This window comes from Papaver somniferum, chromosome 10 (genome assembly GCF_003573695.1).
Source record: "Papaver somniferum cultivar HN1 chromosome 10, ASM357369v1, whole genome shotgun sequence".
Classification (NCBI taxonomy): Eukaryota; Viridiplantae; Streptophyta; class Magnoliopsida; order Ranunculales; family Papaveraceae; genus Papaver; species Papaver somniferum.
In genome coordinates, this window is record NC_039367.1 from 162339112 (window position 1) to 162363127 (window position 24016).

At 34.5% G+C, this 24016-nt stretch overlaps 1 long non-coding RNA gene and 1 pseudogene across 1 annotated transcript; one reads left to right on the forward strand and one right to left on the reverse strand.

Annotated features, from left to right (window-relative positions):
• The first annotated feature begins 5650 nt into the window (after window positions 1-5650).
• Window positions 5651-11191, forward strand: LOC113319317 (annotated as a pseudogene).
• Window positions 7984-9893, reverse strand: LOC113319318. The gene is made up of 2 exons (XR_003345354.1): window positions 9144-9893; window positions 7984-8573 (listed from the first exon to the last, which is right to left on the reverse strand). It is a non-coding gene; the product is annotated as an uncharacterized LOC113319318 (long non-coding RNA).
• Window positions 11192-24016: the final 12825 nt, after the last annotated feature.

Below are 24016 nucleotides of genomic sequence, written 5' to 3' on the forward strand. Positions count from 1 at the left end.
GAGAAAAGATAAATGATAATGCTTATTGACTCAACTTACCGACCTCAATTCGTACGCCAGACGTCTTTAATGTTAAGCACTTGGATCCATATTGGGGTGACAATGCTATGGATGAAGAGATGGACAATTCGAGGGCGAATTTCACTTAATGAAGGAAGGATGATGCATAATGGTACTTCATATATACCATTTATGCCCTCTTATTGTGTATTTACTCTTTTACCCCCCTTCTTTCCCTTATTTCCTACCTTTGTCCTTTTTTGTTTACTATTTATTGTTTAAACCCTAGCTCTTCTAGTTTTGAAGTTGGTTTGTTTAGAAAAGTGGTGTAAGAACCCTCAAATCCGTCCTAGAGAATAGCCTCCAACACTTTGTTATTTCCAATTTGTAATTGGGTAGAAATTTCAATTTGTAAAAGATGCATCTTTTATCTTCTAGTTTCCAATCATAGAATTGGGTAGAAATTTGAAGATTATTAGATAAGAACCTCAAATCTTTGTATTTTTCTTGTTCCAAGGGTAGAAGAAGCATCATTTGAAGGTTGGTTACTTTTATTTCATGGTGTTTTGTTATAATTTAACATCCAATTTCAATTATAAGTATTACTTTACATTAATATCTGACATTACCAGCAACATTGGGTATCATGTTGGAGTGCTGAAATGTAAGAGCAGCAAAAACTTGAAGATCTGTATAATAACAAGCTTCTCACTCGCTACCTCAAAAACATGGTTTTTCTAGTTAGCTATACGATTGGGACAAAGTATGTAACTGGATTTAGTTTTATAAAATTTCAGCGTGTATTCACATCTGACTCAGGTGGTATTGTACTTATAACTTTCTCTTATTAGAATATAAAAGCATCAATTTGTAGCTTACATTTCATCTGTTAGGGAAAATTTTCTTTATGGGTGGACCTTATTAATTACAGGTTATTAGTTTAGTTTTTCTTCATCTGTAAATGTAGTTAGTGATAGTTACATTGCACATATTGAATTGCCTGTAAGGAAGATTTTTTAATTACATTGGTGAGGAATGTGTTTCATGTTGCAAGTCATCTAAATCTCGAAGCTATTTGCGTTACATTGAAATCGTGATTTGATGTGTTAGCTCTATTTGTGAAGTTATTTTTCAATACATAGAAAATCGGACTCCATTTGTCATTTCTCTGGACTTGGTAAAACATTGTTGTAAAATCATTTTTAATTTGTCAATATACTTATCATGCTGTATTTATCAACCAAACCCCAAGAATTTCAATTTATTCTTTTGCTTAATTTATAGGTGTAAATTGTTGAAGAAATCTTTGCTAGATAAAAATGTTAGTGAAAATGGAACAGAAATTTTTGGTACAAAATATTTCTTGGAAAAGGCTTTATGACACAACAAATGAAACTGCTTTTATATAAAGATTATAACCTGTAAATTTTAACTAAATCACACGTTTAATTGAATACTGGCATATCGGTTCAGTGGTTATTTACTACTAGAAACAGTCACACCACGTTGGATATTACGCCTACCATGCTATTTTAAGTGTAATCTCCTATGCACAATTTTAGTTGCAATTTTTCCTGAGATTAGATGCACGATTCCTCTGCCTTTGATACCGCGAGTTGAATTGTGTAGGGCAGTTTGTGATGTTACTTTTAGTCATTCTCGCATTGTTGTAAAAAATCAATTTTTCCTCGATTCTGATCAGCATCTGTAGAAGCGGGAATCCTCTTAAACTCTGATGTGAAGCCTTTGTATTTCAGGGTATAGAGTAGTAGGGGAATACCATGTCGCATTGGAAGTAATTAGACAAGCCAATACTCCACCAGACCCTATAAAATTGTGGCACCCCTACCATTTTATGCTAATAGTTACATACTTGCATCTTTTTGGAATTATAGATTTTATTCTACTATTTTGTTGTCTCTCCGAAACAGCTAATTTCAGAGCCTAATGTCTCGGTGAACTCAATGCATATTGAACACGAACATGAGGTTGATCCATGTAACTTCTAATCCAGCTAATCAAAATTTTGAATAAGTTTCGGACCAAGTTCATAGTGTATTTGTATGTATTTCTACAATTTCTTACTTTTTTTTCTTTCTAGTATAAGAGCGCTTGCTCACTGAGGTGTAATTAAAATATCCAGGGATCAGTTTAGGGGTGTTTTAGTAAATTACATAAATTTCCCTGAATAAACCCTAAGGTCTCGGTAGATATGTTAGACAGAGAGAGAGAGAGCGGAGTAGACAACAAGTGTGAGTGAGGAGGCGGTGTTGAGGGTAAAACCAGTGGAGAGACTCAGATCTTTGATATCATCATAATGATTTCTCCTCTCAAATTTAAGTTTTTTTTATCTCCGAACTATATGGATATAAGAAACCCATCTCAAATCAATGCTTCTAGTAAGATCTCTAAATTAATGGTGTTATTCGACGTTCATTGGTATTTCTATGCAGGGGTGTGCTCATAGATCTGGTGCAACTACAGCATCTTAAGCTGGAAAAATAAAACTGAGCTTCCTGTCACAACAAAAATTGGGTATCATTTGAGTTTGCGCCATTGACGTGCTACAAATGTTGAAATGGAAGATCTAAATCATTTAGAAGCTAGCTTCATAATTCACTACCGCGAAACTCATTTTTTAGCAATAGGATTGACAAAGTATCTAATTTATGTTTTAGTTTGAAAAATTTGAGGGGAGTCCTCGTATCAGATATGATTTAGGTAGTGTGATTGTACTTGTAATTTTGAAATTTCAGGGTTCACAAAGAAAGTTTTGTTTAACAATTGAAAGGTAATCTTGCACCTGGTTCCTAAGATCTTTGAATTATTTACAAAAGTTTAATTTAGATTTACTTTGATCTACAAATGTTCTTAGTGTATGATGATGATAGTTGCATTAGAAACATATTTTGGTGATGTTCCATAGTGGTTGTCCATAGTGTTTGATGCTGTAAATCTTCTACATCTCAGAGCTATTTATGCTTGAATTGAACTGATTCATTTTTATATTGAACTGATCCATTGTTATTGTTGAATCAGTTCTGTTTCAAAGTCTTACATTTGTGACTTGTCCAAATCAGTTTTGCCCATATCTTCCTATTACTTTGTCGTTAAATTAATCTCATTTCCATTGTCAATCCTGTTTGCATAGCACATTAGTATGATCAGCCAAATGTTATTAGCTGGGGTTATAGATAATATAATTTTCTTTTTTGTTCTGATACATTGCTAGCTCTATTTTGTTGTCGATTCTGATCTGTAGAAGGGATGTAATACATATTGGTGCAGCTCTTCTCAAAGTTCCCATGCTTTTTGAAATGAAACAGTATAGCCAACCTTAGGTTGGATGGAAAGTTGGACGGCTGGTACAAATTTTCCACAGTATAGCGAACAAGTTTTAAGGACGGAGATGTTCTGTACAAAATAAATCTCTGGAGAAGGCTCCATGCCTATGGTACTACAAATAAAAACTGTATATTTAAAGACTTAAAGGCCTAGACAAATAAAGCTCTCACGTTGAATGGTGAGTAAATCCTCGCTTCTTATTGGTCGAGACAAGCCTTTTTTTGAGTTTTTACCCAAATTTTTCTTCTAAACAATCTTTATAATTCTGAAAATTATCTTAATCACTAAATAAAAGTTTTAATCCACTAATCCAAATTACTAACACTAATACGTAAAGGGTAAATTAGCCATTAAAAAACAATTTGGTTAAGGGGATATCTGATTTTGTTATTTCGCATCCCTTTTTGTCTTTATTCAGTATGCCTAGAAAGATATTGGTATGCCCAAAATCAGGGTTCATTAGAATTTAGTGATTCTTACATACTAAAAAAAGAACGATTTTTTGGGGACCATGATTTTTTTGGGGGACCATGGTTTTATTTTGGGTAAAGACATTAGAAGTAAATCTAGGTCACCCCTTATCTAGATATTTATATTAATACCTAAATTACCCTCCTGATTAATTTTGGACGATGATTAGTTAGTGTTAATAATAGTTAGTGTAATGATTAGTGAGATGATTAAGTTAAAGATAATTAGTAAGATTAAAAAATCAGATGTTTTTTTTTTTAAAGAAGTAGAATTATTGAGAGAGTAAAGTTAGAGAAGATGAAGAAGGAAAAAATGAAAAACGATGGATTTTACTAACCACAACCGGAGGAAGGGTATTTGGGTACCCAGGTAGGCTTCAAACTAAGATAATGTTGGTTGAATTGCTCCAAACTTTCAAAAAAAAATGAAATTTTTTATGTAGATTTGGGCAAGTTCGGTTACCATATGTCAAGAACATGTAACCGAACACACCTGAAAGTGTAGTTCGGCTACGTTTTCCAAACACGCAGGTTACCAAACTCGCTCGTTAATAGAGGTTTTGGTCGTACAGTGTAATGTTCGGTTACCTAGGATAAAATGGTAGGTAACCGAACTTTGAACTTAACAATTTATTTGGGTACATCTTGTGTGTTCGGTTAGTTCGCAAACTTCAACGCAACCAAGTTCCCAACTGAACTACAGGTTAAAAGTAACCTAGTGTTAGAAGTTCGGTTGGTACGCAAACTTCAACATATTTTGCGAATCAACCGAACTGGTCTTATATATGCATATATGCAATTAGGCAAACGTTCGGTTGCTACGAAATTTATTTCTTGGCGAATTAGGTAGAGTTCGGTTACGAAGTTTCAAAGGTAGAGTTCGGTTACAAAGAAAACTTAACATTTTTGCGAACGAACCGAACTTGTGGACTTCTCATTATTTTCGTAAACTAAAGTTCGGTGATATCCTTATTTTGCGAAGAAACCGAACTTATGGACTTGTGTTGTTCTAATACAAGGAGTTCGGTTAAAAGTATTTTTTTGCGAATCAACCGAACTCTGAGTTCGGTTAAGAAAAAATTAATTCTTGATAGCTGAACTTTTATCTGAAAAAAACCCTCCATTAAACCTCTATGCAACTTCCATTTTCAACTAATTTTAATGATTACTTCTCATTTATTCAACCAAAAACGAATGACAAGTAATAGGTTTGTGAGAATATCTTTGTTAATGTTTTAAATTAAGCTATATATATATATATATATATTGGTGGTGGTTGGTGGTGGTGGTAATCGGAGGTGGTGGTGGTAATCGGAGATGGTGGGAGGTGGTGGTGGGAGGAGGTGGTGGTTATATATATAGGTGGTTATTGGGTTAGTTTTAAATTAAATCAGGTTAAGGTTAGGTTAGTCATTTCAATGCTTTAGGACACCCCTTATAACTATTGGGTAGGTGGCCTAATAGGACCATGGTCCCCAAAAAATCGTTCTTTTTTTTGTAATCCTTTGGTTTGCTTTGGTAATAAAAAATTTATGATTAAGCAAGAAAAAAAAAACACGTCATTATGATGAGATATATTTAAGCCCAAAATACAAGATTTACGGTTAAGATTAATAGTTTAAGTCTTTAAGATTAGATTTATAATTCTACATTTTCAGATGGACTAATTTATCCTTAACTAATTATATATTATTAACAAAATAAAAATATGTTGATGATGATCAATTAGTTATCGGCGTATAAGTAGGATCAGATTAATTTGTTACCATAAATTACGGCTAGTGATATTATTCTTTCTTCTAAAAATTAATCACCAAGATCCAGAGACATTATGGCTATGTTCTCTTTCTTCTCCGGTAGCACCATCCTTCATCACCACTGTAAGCTTCCAACAATGGTAATGCTATGAAAAATGTTTTTAGTTTCACTTGTAACCAAACTAGGTACTTCCTTTTATTTTATCGTATCATGATCAAACAGAACGAGGTTTTGCAAGCTTTTCTTTTTTGTAAAACTGAATGAGCATCACGTATGCTTGATCCATAGAACTAAGATAAAACTTGTCTAGAGAAAAGCAATTGGATCAAGGTGTATGGATCCATAAATCAGGGTGTTAATATGGAGCGAGAGATTACTTAAATTGTTATGCAACTTTCATAGCAACTAGTACGTAACCCGTGCTACGCACCGGGATGACGGGACCAGCCAATTTACTGTCCCGTGGTCAAATGCATTGATTTCTTTCTAATTAATCTTTGATTAGACTGATTTTTTTAGAGAAATAATAAACTATGATACTCTTTAGGTATCTAATGATTTGACGATTGAAATTTGGTATGATAAACCTAAATTCACGTATTTGTTTCACCGGCATATATTAAGATAAACTAATGAAACGGTTCATTACTGGAAAAGCTAAAAGGTCAACTGGTCAAGTTTTACTACAATATATTATTTGAAATGTGTTTGGATAATATACTTTTTGAATTGACCACGGCTTCGACCACTCTTGAAGCTCGGCAATTAGTTAACCATAAAGATATTTTAGTTAATGATCATATGGTAGACATACCAAGTTATCATTGCCAACCCCGAAATATGCACCATGTAACTCAATTCATGAGAAATACAAAACATCTAATTTACATGTCCAATTTTGCCTATGATTTATATAAGCATTATGAATTGTCAATGATTTGTCCAAGCGTTATGAATTATTTTAATTGGCATGACATATACTGATTAGTATTTAATCTCATTTTATTGATTAGTTTAGCTGTGTGATTTTCTAACAACACAGTCTAAAAACATTCTAAACTCCTTTGATGAAGCGATTCAGAAAACTAATGTTACTCAAAAGTGGGTTAGATCTAAACATATCAACTGAACATGAATGATTCTTTGTTGCCATTTTAAGATTAAATTACTGAAAAGTTTAGTTTCTTATGCAGTTCTCCGTATGCCTTTTTTCATCCCGCCGGTCAAATCGCTAAGTATGCTTTGTAAATTGCTAAATTATCTTCGTAAATCAGAAAATGAGGAGTTCTTATAGTGATGTTCCGTAAATTCCTAACATTCATGTAGGCTATGTAGCTTCAAATGAGTTACATGCTAGCCCTTATGGTCTCTCCTAGTGCATATTTGAATTGTCTTTCAGTCCTTTTTAGTCTTTCTTATTTTCTGATTTTTTTTTTCCGCTTTGAGTAATTTCTTTAAATTTTGAATGTTGTAGGGGTTGTTGAAATTTTTATTAAAGTTAACCAGGCATTATAATCTATTCCTTATCACGTCATTTTAAAATTTATATAATTTTCTTATCAATCCGTGATTTTGTTTTCTATTTCGAATAGTTGCACCCTTTGGATGTTTTTTTTCCTCATTGTTTTTTTTGGGTGAATTGCAGATTCTACAAACCTAGAAGCATTCAATTCTTGGCAGGACATTTGTTGTGCATGCTGACATATTAATGATCTCGGCAGTGGTATGCATTATATTCTCTCACAGAACTCTTTGAATAAATGAATTGATGAGAATTTTAAAGCCGAAACCTTGAGTCTCTTGATTGAAAGAAGAAAATAACAATCATTAAATTGATTATGTAAACAAATCAATGCTTTTATGTAAACAAATCAATGATTACAAACCCTACTTGCATCGGCAAATATCAATGCTTACTCCAGCACCGACCTTAAACAACATGTTTCAACTCCAGCACTAAATTGGCTACAAAATACGGCTATTCGTTGTTCTTTCTATCATGAAATAATAAGCACTTCCCCATTACCTCTCTCAAGGTACACAGTCTCATGGGTTGTCAACATGCGAGGAGTAATGCTCACTCTCAAAAGTGAGGGGTGGTAGTCACTACACCAAATCAGACATTTTGTTACACTAATATGTGCGACATTTTATCTATTATCACACTTATTAGTGTAATAAATATGGTGTTATTCTTTTGTTACACATTATTAGTCACACTAATAAGTGTGACTTTAATTAATTTAAATCACACTAATAAGTATTGTCAAATCTCTTACATATATTAGCGTAACAAATTAGGCGGTAATTAAGAAAAAAAATATTTATTTTCCCCGCCCTGTTCTGGATTCATACACCCGCTTTCCCCAAACCACCACATTGTGCATAATTTTAAAAAATAGTACCCAAAAAATTTAATAGAAATTAAATTAGTAAAAAAATTGTTCAAACATCAACTAATATCCTCAACACTCTTAAAAGAATTGTTTAAACAATGAAAACTAACAAAAAACCATAAACTAAAACACTAAACTCTATCTAATAGTACTACTATGTAACAAGGTAAACAAAGTTAAATTTTTAAATTGCAAATGCTTTTTATGCCATACTATCCAACCACCAGCAACAGAAGGAGATAGCTTATAGTAGTCATCCCCTTGAGGAGGGTCCCAAATTAGTGCAAAATCATCGTACACGCATTCTATGTTAACTTTTCTCTCGTTCTTTTGGACAATTATGTGGTGGTAGACTTCACCTTCCAAACCGGTCACCACATATCCAGCTGCAACTATTTTTTCCATTCCTGTCCAACAAATACACATTTTGATTTGAAGACTCTTCATAACCGGAATTGTCGAAAGGTTGTGGCTCTGACATGGTATTCAAATTCCCGGAAAAAGAATGATAGTCTGAAGTGAAGTCAGAATTAGGGGTACACGAATTATTCAAGATTGTCTCTTTGTTTGTCCGATGATCACTGGATATTTTTTGTTCCATGACCTGTAATGCAGTAGTACACAATCAACATAAAGTCATAAATGCTTCAATATAAAGTTGCCATATATAATGTGTATTATCATTTCTTAGAATCTTAAAAGTTAACCTAATAACAAATACTGAGAAAAGGATAACCATGTAAGTTAACTTTTAGGATATTACAGATCAGATCAAAACAAATAAAACAGAAAAGATGCATGAATTGAAACGTGGTGTGTGAAATATTAATGAAAAAATAAGAAAGGATTTTTAGTCAAAGTAGCCAAGATCTTACATGGGAGAGACTACCACCCTATAACAATTGTATGCCATTCAACATACATCTCATTTGAACTTTCAGTTTAACACGCACCGACATCACAATTTTCACTGATAGTACTAAAGCAAGCCCTATGGGAGTGTTATAAGGTTGCAATTATTGAAGTACAAATTTGATGCGGGAGTTATAAGGTTGCAATCATTGAAGTACAAGTCTGACTAACAAGTTGATCTTAGACAGTGATACAAAAGATAAGGCAACAATGAAACAAAAGGAACATGGTTATTATCATCAATTGCAAGTGTTGGGTTTACCTCTTTTAGTCCGATGACGGGAGAGTTGCATTTGTTAACTGTAGGATCGCAAAGAGCAGCAGTGAGGAATACTGTATTCAAAGCATGTTTAATGGCTTCAACTTTGGGCAAATGTTGCTCTCAAGCAAATATTTGGTATCCACGCTCGAAACGTTCTGTACAAAATTAACTTATATATACAGATCATATTCATGACAGACACCATATCCGCATTCACATCTTGATAGATCTTCACAAGAGCAAATTCAAGTACTTGTGAATTTGACCTCTAATGCTCGAAAATTAACCAGATAACATAATCCAATTCAAGGAAATATTAATATTATTCTAGATTGCAGAGCGATTATAAAAAAAGAACATACAAGTTAAGAGTGAAAAAACCAGGAAAATGCAAAAATAAGAAAACCAAAATAGAATATATATGTCTTAGAAGTTAGAACCCACACTTTTAAAGTAAGAAAATGTCCACTTTTTAATCTCTATAGAATTGATGTCTGTCAACCGCTTAGTTAGGTTACTAAATTCAGTATTTGTCCACCTTAATGTTAGATGGCTGAACTTTCGATAACATCCGGTATTCAATGTGCCTGTAGACCTTTACATTCATTGTGTTTATAATTTCTGAATAGAGTTTTAAATGATACCTAGTGAACTGTATAGAGTATGTAGTACTTGTTGACAACCAGAAAGACACTGGGCATCTAGTAAATATTGTGTATGACATCCTAACAAGTACATTTTGCTGCAGAATGCAATGGTCTTTCAAGATTATGCTATCTTGTCACAAGCTTTCAACAAATCACCCAACAACAATGATCCCCCTTCCTATAGAAGTGTTGCAATATGAGGTTTCGGAACAAGTTCCTTACGGAGCTTCTTGCTCAGCCAAGTCGAACTTGTAAAAATTCGCCTCCAATTACAATCAAACAAACCCAAAACAAATATCACAGAGAATCATGAAGGACCAAGACGCATCATTAAAAGCATCCTAAAGAAGGAAGGACTAAAGGTATTATACTGAGGCCTAACCATCACAGTGCTAAGAGATGCACCTGGTCATGGTGTATACTTTTGAAGCTACAAATACACCAGAGAGAAGCTACACCCGAGTTGCAGGAAAACAGGACAAGAAACACTAAAAACAATGTTAGTTGCAGGAGGTCTGGCAGGAGTAGTTAGATTGCTTGTTATCCCCTGGATGTGGTGAAATCTAGACTCCAAGCACAAACACAAACTAGGTTGGACAAATGCCCACCTAAATATCTAGGTATTGTTGATTGTTTTCTCAAAAGTGTATGAGAAGAAGGTTATAGCGTTCTTTGGAGAGGACTAGGTGATGCAATTGCAAGGGCTTTCGTGGTTAACAGTGCCATCTTCACTGCCTATGGGGTTAGCCTGCGAATATTTTTCAGTAACAACCAAACAGAGGAGAACGGATTATAGGGTAAGATGATGTTCTACCTCCTAGTATGGGAAAGTTACGAAGCGGATTCTGCAAGATAGTTCTGCCGTGCTCATTTGGAAATCAACCATTAAGCCCCATTCATATTGGGGAACACGCTATAGATGAAGGTTAGTGTTGCTGTCACAACGACTGGAATTTACAGAATTTTACACCTATGTAAAACATCCATATTAACACAATTCATGCAACAACACATTATGTGCGATCGAATGCAATTTAAGATCAAAATGAAACAAATTGATGTTCTATCATATTTGTTATAGATTCACAGAAATGCTCAACTGCATCCATCTGTGAATCAACCTTTCATTATTTTGTTGCTTTATGAAGTTGCTTAGAACAACAGTGCAATTACTAAACCCGCATCAGCATTCAAGTAAATATAGGTCTGCAAGTTTTCCTTTAGATTGAATCTGACTTATGATAGTTTCTGTTTCATATACATATAAATATATTTCTTTCATGCAATTTATCAAGCAACTTGAGCATCAACAAGTTAAATTAGTCTGTATCTTATAAATCAACACCAAAAAGTGTATGAAACTAACAGGAAACTAAGTTGTATGACTCGTATTACTATCTGAAACTCACCAGATCGATGTGATAGCAAAATCCTTGAGGCTGTACCAAATTTCATTAAGCTGAAATGAAAAATTACTGAAATTAGGGTATGAATAAGTAAAATTACAAAGGCAAAGAATAATAAAGGATCTCAATCATACGATAGGGAAGAAAAATAATTAAAATTAGACAATCAATCTATAGAAAACCTAATTAACAATAATTTTCATCTGTAATTAAACGAAAACCCAATCGTCTTGACAACTTATCTGATTAATTAGTATCAGCGAAGAAATAAGGATGGTACAAATCTCTATTTTTGAAGGACATTTTTTTTACTGAATCATAAGCTTTTAGATGCAGACGGCGAAGAATTTCTTTTTCTTTTGTTTTGAAAATGACGGAGATTACGAAGAGAACAAGCTAATATGATAACTGAAATAATATTATTTTATTACTTTCTGAGTTTTTTAACTTTCTGAGTCTTTTTCTGGTTTCGACCTGGAGGCTTCTTCTGATTTTTATAATACATACAATAATATGATAACTGAAGTTAAAACGTGGCTTACTGGTGATCTAAAATTGTATACGAGAGGGAAAATTTGAGATTCCTCTAATATTTTGGGGTATTTATTTGGCTAGTGCGGGAAAATAAATTTTACTTATTTATTTTCCATTTATATATTTTTCTTTTATTTCTTTTATTGGGGCGTATAGTTGTCACACTATTTTGTGTGATAAAATTAATTTACAAAAAATATATAATTAGGTAGAGATTTACTGTTACACTTTTTAATGATGTCACACGTATTTAAGTAACAAATTTTGTCACATCAATAAGTGTAACAATTCAGTGTTCCAAATTACTCCATTTGGTGTAGTGAGTGTTGCATGCCGTATATGTAATATACCGGTGCTGAAAAATATTACTGTGCCATCTGATTGGAGTCGAGCATTGTGTCTGTGGGAGTCGAACCCATATCTACATGGATAAAAATCATGTGCTCTACCAGTTGAGCTAAGACAACAATTAGATTCCGTAATCATCGAAGAATTACTAATAAAATAATAAATTAAATCGAAATATGAAAAGTCATACTTCTGCATCATTAAAACCCGAAGTATAAACCGAAATATGAAAAGTCATACTTTTGCATCATTAAAACCCCAAGTATGAAGCAAATGAGGATTTTTACCAATTCATCCATCTTCGAAGAACTTATGCCTATTCCTATGCGTATGCCAAAAAAAATGCAGTTTGGCATGCCATGTGGCATGGCAAATAAGTTTGCCCACTATAATAGATATGGCAAATTTGATTAAAAGTATATATTTAATTATGTTGAGTGGGACCCCAATGAATAAAATATATACTTGTATTTGTGTGTGGGGTATTTATAAAAAATTTAGTATTACAATATATTAACGCCTAAGGATGATTTAGTTAACGCAAATTAAGGCTATGGTTCGTAATCATGTGTTGATGGTAACCACCACCATCCTGATCATATCCAATAGTTTGGACTTCTTTTCCTCATGTGAGTCTTCAACAGTTGCTCTATTATGTGCTCCTTATATTATATTCCTTGGAATAAAACAACGTATAAGACAGAGAGAGAGAGTGAGTGGAGAAGACAACTAGTGTGAGTGAGGAGGCGGTGTTGAGGGTAAAACCAGTAACCGGAATTGTCTGTTTAGTGGAAGAATCAGATGGGTTTTTGTTATGTGTGGGAACCATACCACATACCTTGGAGATCCACGAGAGAGACTCTGATCTTTGATAATAGAAGAATCCGTTTCTTCTAGTAAGATCTTTGAATTAATGGTGTTGTTCGACGATCATTGGTATTTCATACAGGGATGTGCTCATAGATCTGGTGCAACTACAGCATCTTAAGCTGGAAAAATAAAACTGAGCTTCCTGTCACAACCAAAATTGGGTATCATATGAGTTTGCGCGATTGGCGTGCTACAAATGTTGAAATGGAAGATCCAAATCATTTAGAAGCTATCTTCATAATTCACTACCACAAAAACTCATTTTTAGCAACAGGATTGAGACGAAGTATGTAAATTTTGTTATACTTTGAAAAATTTGAGACGAAGTATGATTTGGGTAGTGTTGTTGTACTTCGTACTTTTGGAATTTCAGGGTTTACGAAGAAAGTTTTGTCTAACAATTGAAATGTAATCTTGCACCTGATCATCTTTCTAATATCTTTGAATTATTTACAAAAGTTTAATTTAGATTTAATTATTTCATCTACCAATGTTCTTAGTGCATGATGATGATGGTTGCATTAGTAACATATTTTGGTGATGTTCAATAATGGTTTTCAATTACATGTAAAGAAGACTTAATTGCATCTGTGAGGATAGTCTTTAATGATGAAAATTTTCTACATCTCAGAGCTGTTTATGCTTGAATTGAATAGATTTATTTCTATTGTTGTATCCGTTCTGGTTCAAAGTATCAGTTTTGCCTATATCTTCCTATTATTTTGTCGTTAACTTAGTCTCATTTCCATTGCCAATTCCTGTTTGCATAGCAGAAAGACATTAGTCTGATGAGCCAATTCATGGAGCTGGACTCGGATATTTGATACTATCACAATGATTTCTCATCTCAAATGGAAGTTGTTCTCCCCCAATTCATCCAATCTCAAATCAATCCTTCCCGGTAAGATGTAATTGTAGATGTAATACGTCTGAAAGAAGAAAAATAGAAAAATTTGCTTGAGAAAACACGAGTGAATTAGGAGATGTACATCCACTTTGAACCGGAACGGATTCAACAATAAATAAGGGTTAAAGGACAAAATGCCCCAAAATCGACCCCCTAGGTTTGAAAATGCCCCAAACGTTAGGCAAGAAATCAAAATGCCCCAAAATCGTATCAAAATGCCCCATTCTGTTATGTTTTCCGTTTCAGAGCGTTAAGTGGTCAAATGTGTAAGCATGTGGCCCGCACGTGGAAATCGATTGACATTTATACCCTTCTGTCCACCAAGATGAAAATCTAGGGTCGTATTTTCGTCATTTACTGAGATTGCGACACGTGTCGATTACAAAAATGGACGGCGAGAGATTTTGGGTTTTACATTTACCGATTTTTTTTTAAATGACCACGGTGTCCTATTAGCTAGGATCGCGACACGTGGAACATCCTAGCTAATCAACGGCTAGATTTTCCGACCGTTGTAAAACCCAACAGACATTTTTTTTGTCTTCCCTGACTTATAAATTGTGAAGATGATCCAACCAAAAATCAGTAAAAAAGGAAATACCCCATTCTGAGCATCTAAACCAATTTTTCTCAATTCTTTTAACATCATAAACCAATTTTCTTCAGTTTCACTCATACAAATCATCATACATAAAGGAAATACCCCATTCTGAGCATCCATACCTGTTGCTGAAAGCATCACACCACCAAACTTACCAGTTAGGTGAGATCCATCTACGTAGGTGTAGTAGGGTGTTGAACACGTGACTCACTCTGTTTTTCCAAAGTTTTGCCTTGTTGATGTTGCGGAGATCTGGAGAGCTCGTTCGTTTCATCAAATCGATTACTTCCATTAAAAAGGAGCTAAGTATCAATAATTTTTGCTTATTTAATTTTTCCTTATTTTTGATTATTGCACCCAACAATTAACTTGGAAAAGAGTACTTGTTGAGCATGATGTTTATGTGTGGCATGCTTTAGAAATATAGTGGTTGTTTGTTGAGTATTATTCTGTTAAGATAGGTAGGTTTGGTGTAAGTAAGGTTAGAAAACCAATTTAAGCTACTGATTAACTCTAGAAAGTGATAACTTTAGAATATCAGCAGTTGCCTTCTAATTTATTAATACACTCATCATTGCTGGAAACGATGGGTCTGGTTTATGTATATCATGGAATATGTGATGAATATTGGCTATACGGGAACTACAACTGCGATAAGTTTTCTTAGCTGTTGACTGAAGAAAAGAGGTACATTACTTCTAATATGCCCTCTTCATCCAAAATTTTCCTTGTGGCAAAAAAGCCATAAGAATCTGCATTGATGACAATGCAATACATTAAGCCAGAATCTGCCTCGGTAAATTTTTTTCTCTGTGGATATGAAAATGATTCTCCTTAATAATCAGAATATTAAGTATGTTATTTCCATAAAAACATACTTAAGTTAATTAAAAGCCAGTCTTGGTTGAGCTCAAAGAAAGAAACAATGAAAAGAAATTGAAGAACCCTGTATGGATTCTATCTATATTATAAAAAGAAGTGGTGTTTGTGTAGACTGACAAATCCGACCATCGATTTCGTCATCTTGCGGCGCAGATCAAAAGTTGGGAGAGGGATATTTTCGAGCTCGGATTGGAAGACTAAATAAAAACAAGTTTCCTAATACAACTCCAATTCGTTACTATGGTGTTAAATTGTTTCCTAAGACAGACCGAACATCCAGTTTCCGATTATTGAACAAACACCAAAATTAACTGGGTTTCCTAATCCGTGTTTTGGTTTTGTTAGGGTCCCTAATAATAACTTTTCCCACTGCCGTAAGGTTTCTTACTATAGAACTTTTTCCGGAAACAGATAGGTTCCGTAATTCTGAAGCGAAAAAAAACCTATATAAGAGTCTAATCATCTATTTGGTATTGGATAACAGTTCTTTGATTCAGTTATTTGGTATAGACAAATAATTACACATGTAGATAGGCAAGGATTCTTTGATTTATCAGCATATTGATAGGCAGGGATTCTTTGATTTACCAGCATGTAATTTTTGATATATCTAAAACAAATTTGTGTTACACAGTTCGCTGAAGGGTCATGCAACGATATGGAAGCTAATCAATTCACCATCGAAAAAGAGCGTAAAGAAAAGGAAATTTCAAAAGCAAGATCCTTGGCGCAACAAGCACGAAGAGTAAGAGAAAAACAAGAAAAAGAGCAACAGGAAAGACACAAACAAGAATTGCAAAACAGTCAGATTCCCCAAACAGCATCGGTCACTGATTCTGTGATTCATAAAGGTTTACTTGAACCTGATCAAAAGAAGGAAACTTCAATATTAAGATCCTTGGCACAACAAGCACGAAGAGAAAAAGAAAAACAAGAAAAAGACAACAGGAAAGACATAAACAAGGATTGCCAAACAGCCAGGTTCCAGAGATAGCATCGGTTACTGATTCTATTGCTCAGAAATGTGTCCTTGGACCTGATCATGTAAGTATAATTAGTTATCATACTTAAAAACAATGTTCAAAGGTAATTGAATTAAAAATTTGTCTTTTTCAAATTACTGAAGAAGCATGAAGTCGTGTGCAATCTAAACAATCCACACCTGAAAGTGAGAGGCAAAAAAATAAATAAATCAAAACTACAATCTCTGGCACAACAAGCAACTCGAGCAAGAGAGAAACAAGAAAAGGAAAATCGGGAAATGGAAATTCAAGAATTGCAGAATATGCAACCTAAACAAAAAGTATTAAATTGCAATCAATTCGCCATTCAGAGAGCTAAGGTGTTATTTCATTCAAAAACTACTTAATCTTGCGTTTAAAAATATGATTACTTTCTAACGTTTAATCACTCACTTAATTAACTTGACAGGAAAGGATGCGAAGGTCCCAACGGGAACGTCGCGCCAAATCGGAAAATAAAGAATCAATGGTAAAGCCTGGGTTCATAACCATAGTAATATTTCGTAAACAAAGACACTGATATTAAACAATATTGATTTTTATGATTATAATTTACAGGCATTCTGCTTGGCGCAACAAGCACGTCAACGAAGAGAAAGAGAAAAAAAAGTTATCCGACCATCAAAAGAACCGTCGATGGTACCATTCTAATTAACTGTAGTATCTAATATTTTGTTTAAAAAAATATACTAATTACGATACCGGTCGTTATTTAAATTGACAGGCAAAATGCTTGGCACAAAAAGCACGTAGACAAAGAGAAAAACAAGAAAAAAACGGGAAGGCTCCATAATAAAAGAAGGTGGGCAATCCGTTATCAAAATTCATGGAAATCAGTAGCATTTATATGGAGGTATGAATACAAATCTAAAAGTATATTATAAATAGCTTACACATTAAATTCATTCACAGGAACAAATAAGAATACATTCAATGTTTGGATTTGTATGTATTGCAGATATCCCTCAAATTTAACACCATCAGAGTACACATAAAAATACATTGCAGGTAGCCGAAATATGGAATACATTGGCAATGTCGTTCATTTTCTAAATTAAGGTTTGTCCAGTGATACCTATAGGTTACAAGACCAACATATTACTTATTTTTTTGATTCAAAGCCTAATAAATTTATCGTATTAGGCTACACCATCATTTTTGGGTCGTGTAAGTATGGATTGGGTAATGTATAGGTCAAGGCATGCTTACCTGTTGTGAAGAAGCATGTATGAAATTTGTGAACTCAAAACTATGTTGCAGTAATTGCCTAATAAATTATGTTTGTCAAGTAATTGACTCAAAGGAACTAGATACTATTAGAAGAGAAGTAAATTCAGGTGGTAGCTCACAACAAACTAACGTTCAAATGAAAAACAATAATTAATCCACAACAAAGTATGAGCTGAATAACAATAAAGGAAAAGGAAAAATCGATCAAAAAAAAAGGCAAATGAAAACCAAGCGCAGATTCCTTGAAAAGGAATAAATATTGATCAAGCTTTAGGAAATAATGAAGAGACTCTGACATATTAGGTACGATCCAAGTGCAGTTATTCAACCAAATGCTAGGAGAGTGATACGTTCTTGCTAATACATTGCTATTTTATCTGTCCAAAACATATATCCCATAAATTATGAACTGGAAACTATTGAACCAGCCTTTGGTGTCATTTAAATGCTAGGGGAGTGATACCTTCTTGCTAATACATTGCTATTTTTATCTGTCCAAAACATATATCCCATAAATTGTGAACTGGAAACCAAATACAAACTCGGGCAAATACAACAGGTATCAACATTCTGTTCCACAATCAGATGCAGTAACAATGTTTAAATTTAACTGCAGGGGAGTGCAACCAACCAAGGGGCACAAAAGCAAAATGCAGATGGAGATGAAGACTTAGCATAGAGTAATCATCAACATGATGAGGATGTAGATATTCTACTTGGTGATGAACATATAATGCAGCCACCAAAGAAGGATTAGTATTCATTTCTTACTATTTATTTTAAGTGGAATTTGACATTTTATCAGTCAACATTTGGTTTATTGAATTTTAGCATTCAATTTAGTGTGCTTAATTTGTCTCATAGAGTCATAACCTACTTTTGTCACCATGTTACAGAAATTATGGATACCAGTACTCCTATTAGTTATGTAACATGCACAATCATAAAAGATAGCAGGACAAGTTCTTTTCTATTTTCAAATAATTTCGATTTCACAAAATCAAATTATAATTTCAAGAGAATAGAATATTGAAATGGCTACCTGATACATCAGAGATTGTAGATTGAATCAGAGAATGGAATTGGGTTTTGATTCAAAAAGAGTGAGATATTGAAATGGCTACCTGGAATTTCATCGATGAAATTTTAATTAGACATTCAATATCACAGCTCAGAAACGAGAGTGTCGACGCACTTAAGATCCGAACCAAATTGACTTTCGACAGGTTTTAGATTTTCATAATCTAAACAAACGTATTTGTAGGTTTCATTTGCATCGCCTTCATATGATTTCAGCAAATGAAATATCAATTCTCTGAAATCTGCACTTAAATGAATTTGAAGAATTAACCCTTTTTTTTTTTTTTTGAGAAACTTATTGTCGGAAAAAGAATGAGAGGTCGTCAAATTCCTGAAATTGCTTGGTGAACTGTTCTTACGGCAAAAAAAATGATTGAGTTCATCTTTGGTACCGAGAAATCAAGCTCACCCCTGTGTATAGAGACGGTTTGGGTTTCTAGGACAAACGTGTAAAAAAGCTACAGAAGAAAGAGAGAAAGTGGTTCTACCTTCTAACTCGGCGGAGATGCTCTAGCCTCTACAAAATGTTAGCCTTGCGTGACTGGATGTCTAGGTCCCTGGTATGTGCACCACGTTCTTAGATGTAGTGTTTAACTCATCTCTGAATTTAGATGTAACACTGTGTAACTCATCCTTCGGATAGCATTTTGTAATATTTAATGATCGAGAAAAATACACATATGTTCGTAAGATAACGCAATATGCAAACACTTTCAACGAGATAAATATGCACCTCCATAAGATTAAATTCAATTTCGATACAAATTATACAATGCCTGTACAGCTACATAATTATGCCTTATATATGCCGAGTTATTGCTGTAAGTCTCGGCTAATTTGACCCGAACAATTAAATAATAAGACATTCTTAGGAGGTAACGGTCGGGATTGTAGGCCCTGACTAATTTGACATGACCAATAAAACCCCAGGTCGCAAATCCCCACTAACTTATAGGCTCGATGTCACATGACTTCAATCTAATCAGTTTTGTTATTGACTAACTTTTGTGAGAGAATACTGACCCGTCGACCAAATAACAAAAAAAAATCGAAAAAGATTGAGTAAGGCCGGGGTGATACCCCGTTAATAGTATAAAATACGGTTGCCTTTGTCTTATGATAAGCCAAAGGACGGAAGAGATTCAACGGTAGAGTCGAAGGATGGACGACATTGTCTGGTGGCTTATGATAGGCCAAAGGACGGATGAGATTACTTTAGATTATGCCTCGGCCCAGTTTCCTTTGGCTATGACCGGGACTAACCCCTGATCCTCTCTGTGGACCGACTAAAGCCAACCATAAGTCGTCTCTCTTACCCGTCTCTTTTTCTTGCCATAAATAGTCATAATCTGTACTTAATCAAATACTTTCCTTTTTCCCTAAATATAATACGGAGTATACTGTTAGCTGATTAGCTCCACGCCTTTACATAACGTCGCCTCTCTTTTTTTTTTTTTTTTTTTTGCTGTTGATGGATGAAGGGTTAAGGGGGACCTGTAACTAATATGTGAGACAGAACTACTAGATATTATGATAAAAGAGAATTGTATTATTGAATGAGATGATTTACATTGAGAACCCATAAGGTATACATAGCGATACTATAACTTGGTATTCAAGATTAATACTTGTAAATCAATTCATACTAAATATATCAAATACTAAATATAACTCTAAATACTAAAACTTTCCATATAATATTTGTATACTCTAACACCCTCCCTCAATCTCATGGGGATTGGAAAAACCGCATGAGATTGGCCATGAAAATTGTTGATGAAGTGCGGTGCCAATAAACGCCCGAGAATTATAAGAAGAAACGCGTCACTATTAAAAAGAATACCGATTCGGAGAACCATAACTTGCGCGTCACCATAACTTGTTTAGCACGACAGAACTAAGTGAGAAAATGACAACGATGAAGAAAAGGAGTTGTTGCGACTATGGAGTTCGGTGATTGTGACGTTGTTGGCTGATCATCAGTGACCAAGACTGGCCGTGATGGAGAAATTAGGCTGAGAAGAGATGAAAGAATCAAGACAGTGATTGGTGGAAAGAGAGTGGAATGATCCCTGCTGCCAATGATGGTGGTGACTGGAACAGATGATGATCATAAATAATGGGCCATAATGGAGAGAAGCGGAAATAGACAGACGTGTATGCTAGGCTTGGACTAATGGCCATAGGAATGACTTACGTTTCGGGAACTGGTGGGCTTGGGTTAATGGATGGGCTTAGAGGATTTGGTGGGCTTGGTTCGGTAGTTGGGAACAAAGAACAGTAAGACGTTTATGGTGGTGGAAGAGGGAACAAATGGGATTAATTAAAGATGTTGGGTATTTTAGAGGAAACAGAAGGAGTGCAGTGGTGGCAGAATAAAGAGATGCGGTCGATTGATGGGAGTTGAACTGTGACTGATGGATAAAAGAATGTAGTTTTTTTTTTTTTACTGCTATGATCGAGTAGGCTACTGCCAACATGATGAATTGTCGATGAGCAAATCTCTAGAGAAGAAAGGAGAAGATTGTTGTTTTGGCCATCGGCAGTGAAGATAAAAAGTGATGGCGCTGCTGTTGGTGTGGTGATCATGGTGATCCGGAGAAGCTCGTGATGCTGTTGTTGATAGAACGGAGAAGAAACACATATGGAACTCGAGCAAATGGAGGACAATGGGTTGTGGGAGTTGATAACAGACTCGGGGTATGTTCGAATGGTGACCGGTGGTGTTTTAGTACACGAGAAATTTGTTGTCGTTGATCGGTGATAAGGAAGTCCAGATGTGTTAGGAAACAAAGATGAGAATAGATGGGTATGTTTAGACGAAAAAACATTAGCCAAAGGAGACGGATTTTTTAGGTTGCATTGCGGCGACAGAGATGAACTTGGAAACTAAAGAGAACAGGGAAGGAGTTTGGATGGAAGAAGAAGAAAGTTTGCTGTGATATCCACTGCTCGCACGGAGGAGCTCATGGTGATGCTTACAAGCAAGAGCAGGAGATGGACAGCGAGGATATGGCTATTGAGAACAAGAGAAAGGGTTGGACTTGGTTGCCTAAATTTATGCCTGGAAAGGAAACAACGAGAGGAAAGAAAGAACTGTGCTGTCTCGTTTGGAATGTAAACTGAAGTACAAGGAAAGAGGAGTTGTAGTTGTAATTAGATGAGAATGGAAGTAAAACGGAGATGATGGTGGTCTGTGAGGAGAAATTTGAGAGAACACAAGAAAGAAAGGTTTTGTAGATAATAAACCTAAAAAATAAAAGCCTAATAAGAAAACTGATCATATTTCAGCGGAGGGAAGATCCGACGGACGGTAGAATTGGAGACCACCGCCGCCGGTTGGAAAAGAAAACGAGGTGGACAACAGGTCCTGATCGAACCTTCTGATACCAAGACAAAACTACTAGATATTATGATAAAAGAGAATTGTATTATTGAATGAGATGATTTACATTGAGAACCCATAAGGTATATATACCGATACTATAACTTGGTATGCAAGATTAATACTTGTAAATCAATTCATACTAAATATATCAAATACTAAATATAATTCTAAACACTAAAACTTTTCATATAATATTTGTATACTCTAACAATGTGCATCTACATCCGGGGGAGGAGGAGTAGAAATTGCATCTACATCTACATGAAGACTAACTAGACGCGTAAATATGAACGTAATGTTTATGCAATCAACTTAGGGTTGTTGTCCCTTCGTAAGTATGCACTAACAGCCAATAAATCTATGGAAGAATCAGAAATAACAACTATTCTTTCAAGGAATCGTTTTCATAGTCACTCTCATCCATGTAGTTCTTATTCTTAAATTCTAAACTGTTCAAGGAGAATAAATGGAACAAATAAAAATATCGGGAAATCCTTATTTAGAGCAATGTGCCAAGAAAGTAAAGAGAAAACTCTCTTACAAAGTTTCGTCTAACGACTTTAAATGCAACTATCATTTCTGCTGTCTATTCGCCAGTAATTGTTTAATTTTGATACCAGACAAAATTTGATCAGTTATAGTAGCTACTCAAAGGGATGCATCTCTTACGCAGCTGATATTCTCTATGACCTTGGCAGTGTTGCCAGTGGCTTGGAAGTTCTATGTACTGTATGTCCACATTAATTATGCCTAACCTAACTGTTGCCTAATGTGAATATGATTCTTAAGTTAATCCATCTATCAATGTTTCCTAATGTGCATTAGATTCCTAACCAAACAATATTTATATACAATGCGTTCTTTTTTCTCAAATCAACAGTTTTGGATTTGAGCAATGTCAAATTCTCTGTCATAAAACTATAGATCATCTTGGTTCATGAACATAACTATGCTTCAGTTTTATAGAAGTTACAACACTGTCCCTATTCATGAACATAACCATGCTTCAATTTCATATAAGTGATATAACACGTTCCCATTGTACGTCCATGAGATGAAAGGGTGAAAGAAAGAAGAAGACAGAAGTACAACCACATGACCATTCTGGATTTCTTTTCTTCGACTAAAATGTAGCCACACGAAGTTCATCCCTGGCTGTTAATAACAAACTCAAAACAATGCGTGGAACAGGAAAAATCATTGTATGAATAAGTGTATGACCAGCTAAATGACAGCTGAGTAACAGCAAAAGCTGACATGGAATCTGACATAGGGGAGAGAACCATTTTTCTTTGTCCAGTCACCGTTAAAGAAAAACCAAAACTAAATTGTGTGAATAAGTATATCAGTTCAGATTTGTAATAACTAACAGGAACTTCATAGCCAGAAGAACAAAAATGATGACTTTATTTTGATATCGGATGAACACTATGAACGAATATAGTGATGAAGATGTTGTTTTTGATGGGTTTGGAGATCTGTCTGTACTGTTACTGAAATTGAATAATTGTTTGTCTAAAAAAATTAGTGAAATTGAAGACTGCGTCTAACAAGCCTTAGATAGTGATCTATTCTCAAAGAACAAACCAAACTCTCTAGAAGTTAGGCAAACTCTTTTAATTAGCCCAATCAATTAAAGGATTATAATTCTAAAACATAGATCTGGAGATTTAAATCTAAAATTCCATGATTATCACAATGAATAATAAAACGAATTGGACATCCAATTAGGTTATACAGAAGAAAAAGAGGTGCATAGTTGAAGAAAATTAATAAATATCACGATCTTCATAGTTGAGCCAATATAAACAGGAAAAAGAAAAGGAAAAAAAAAAGAAGAGACAGTCGTCTTCTATCAGTTTCGACATTTCCGCTGCAACAGCAATAAAAGAAACGGATTTACCAGTTTTGTTTTAGCTTTTTTCAGATTATTAATGATGACGTGACTAAACATGAAA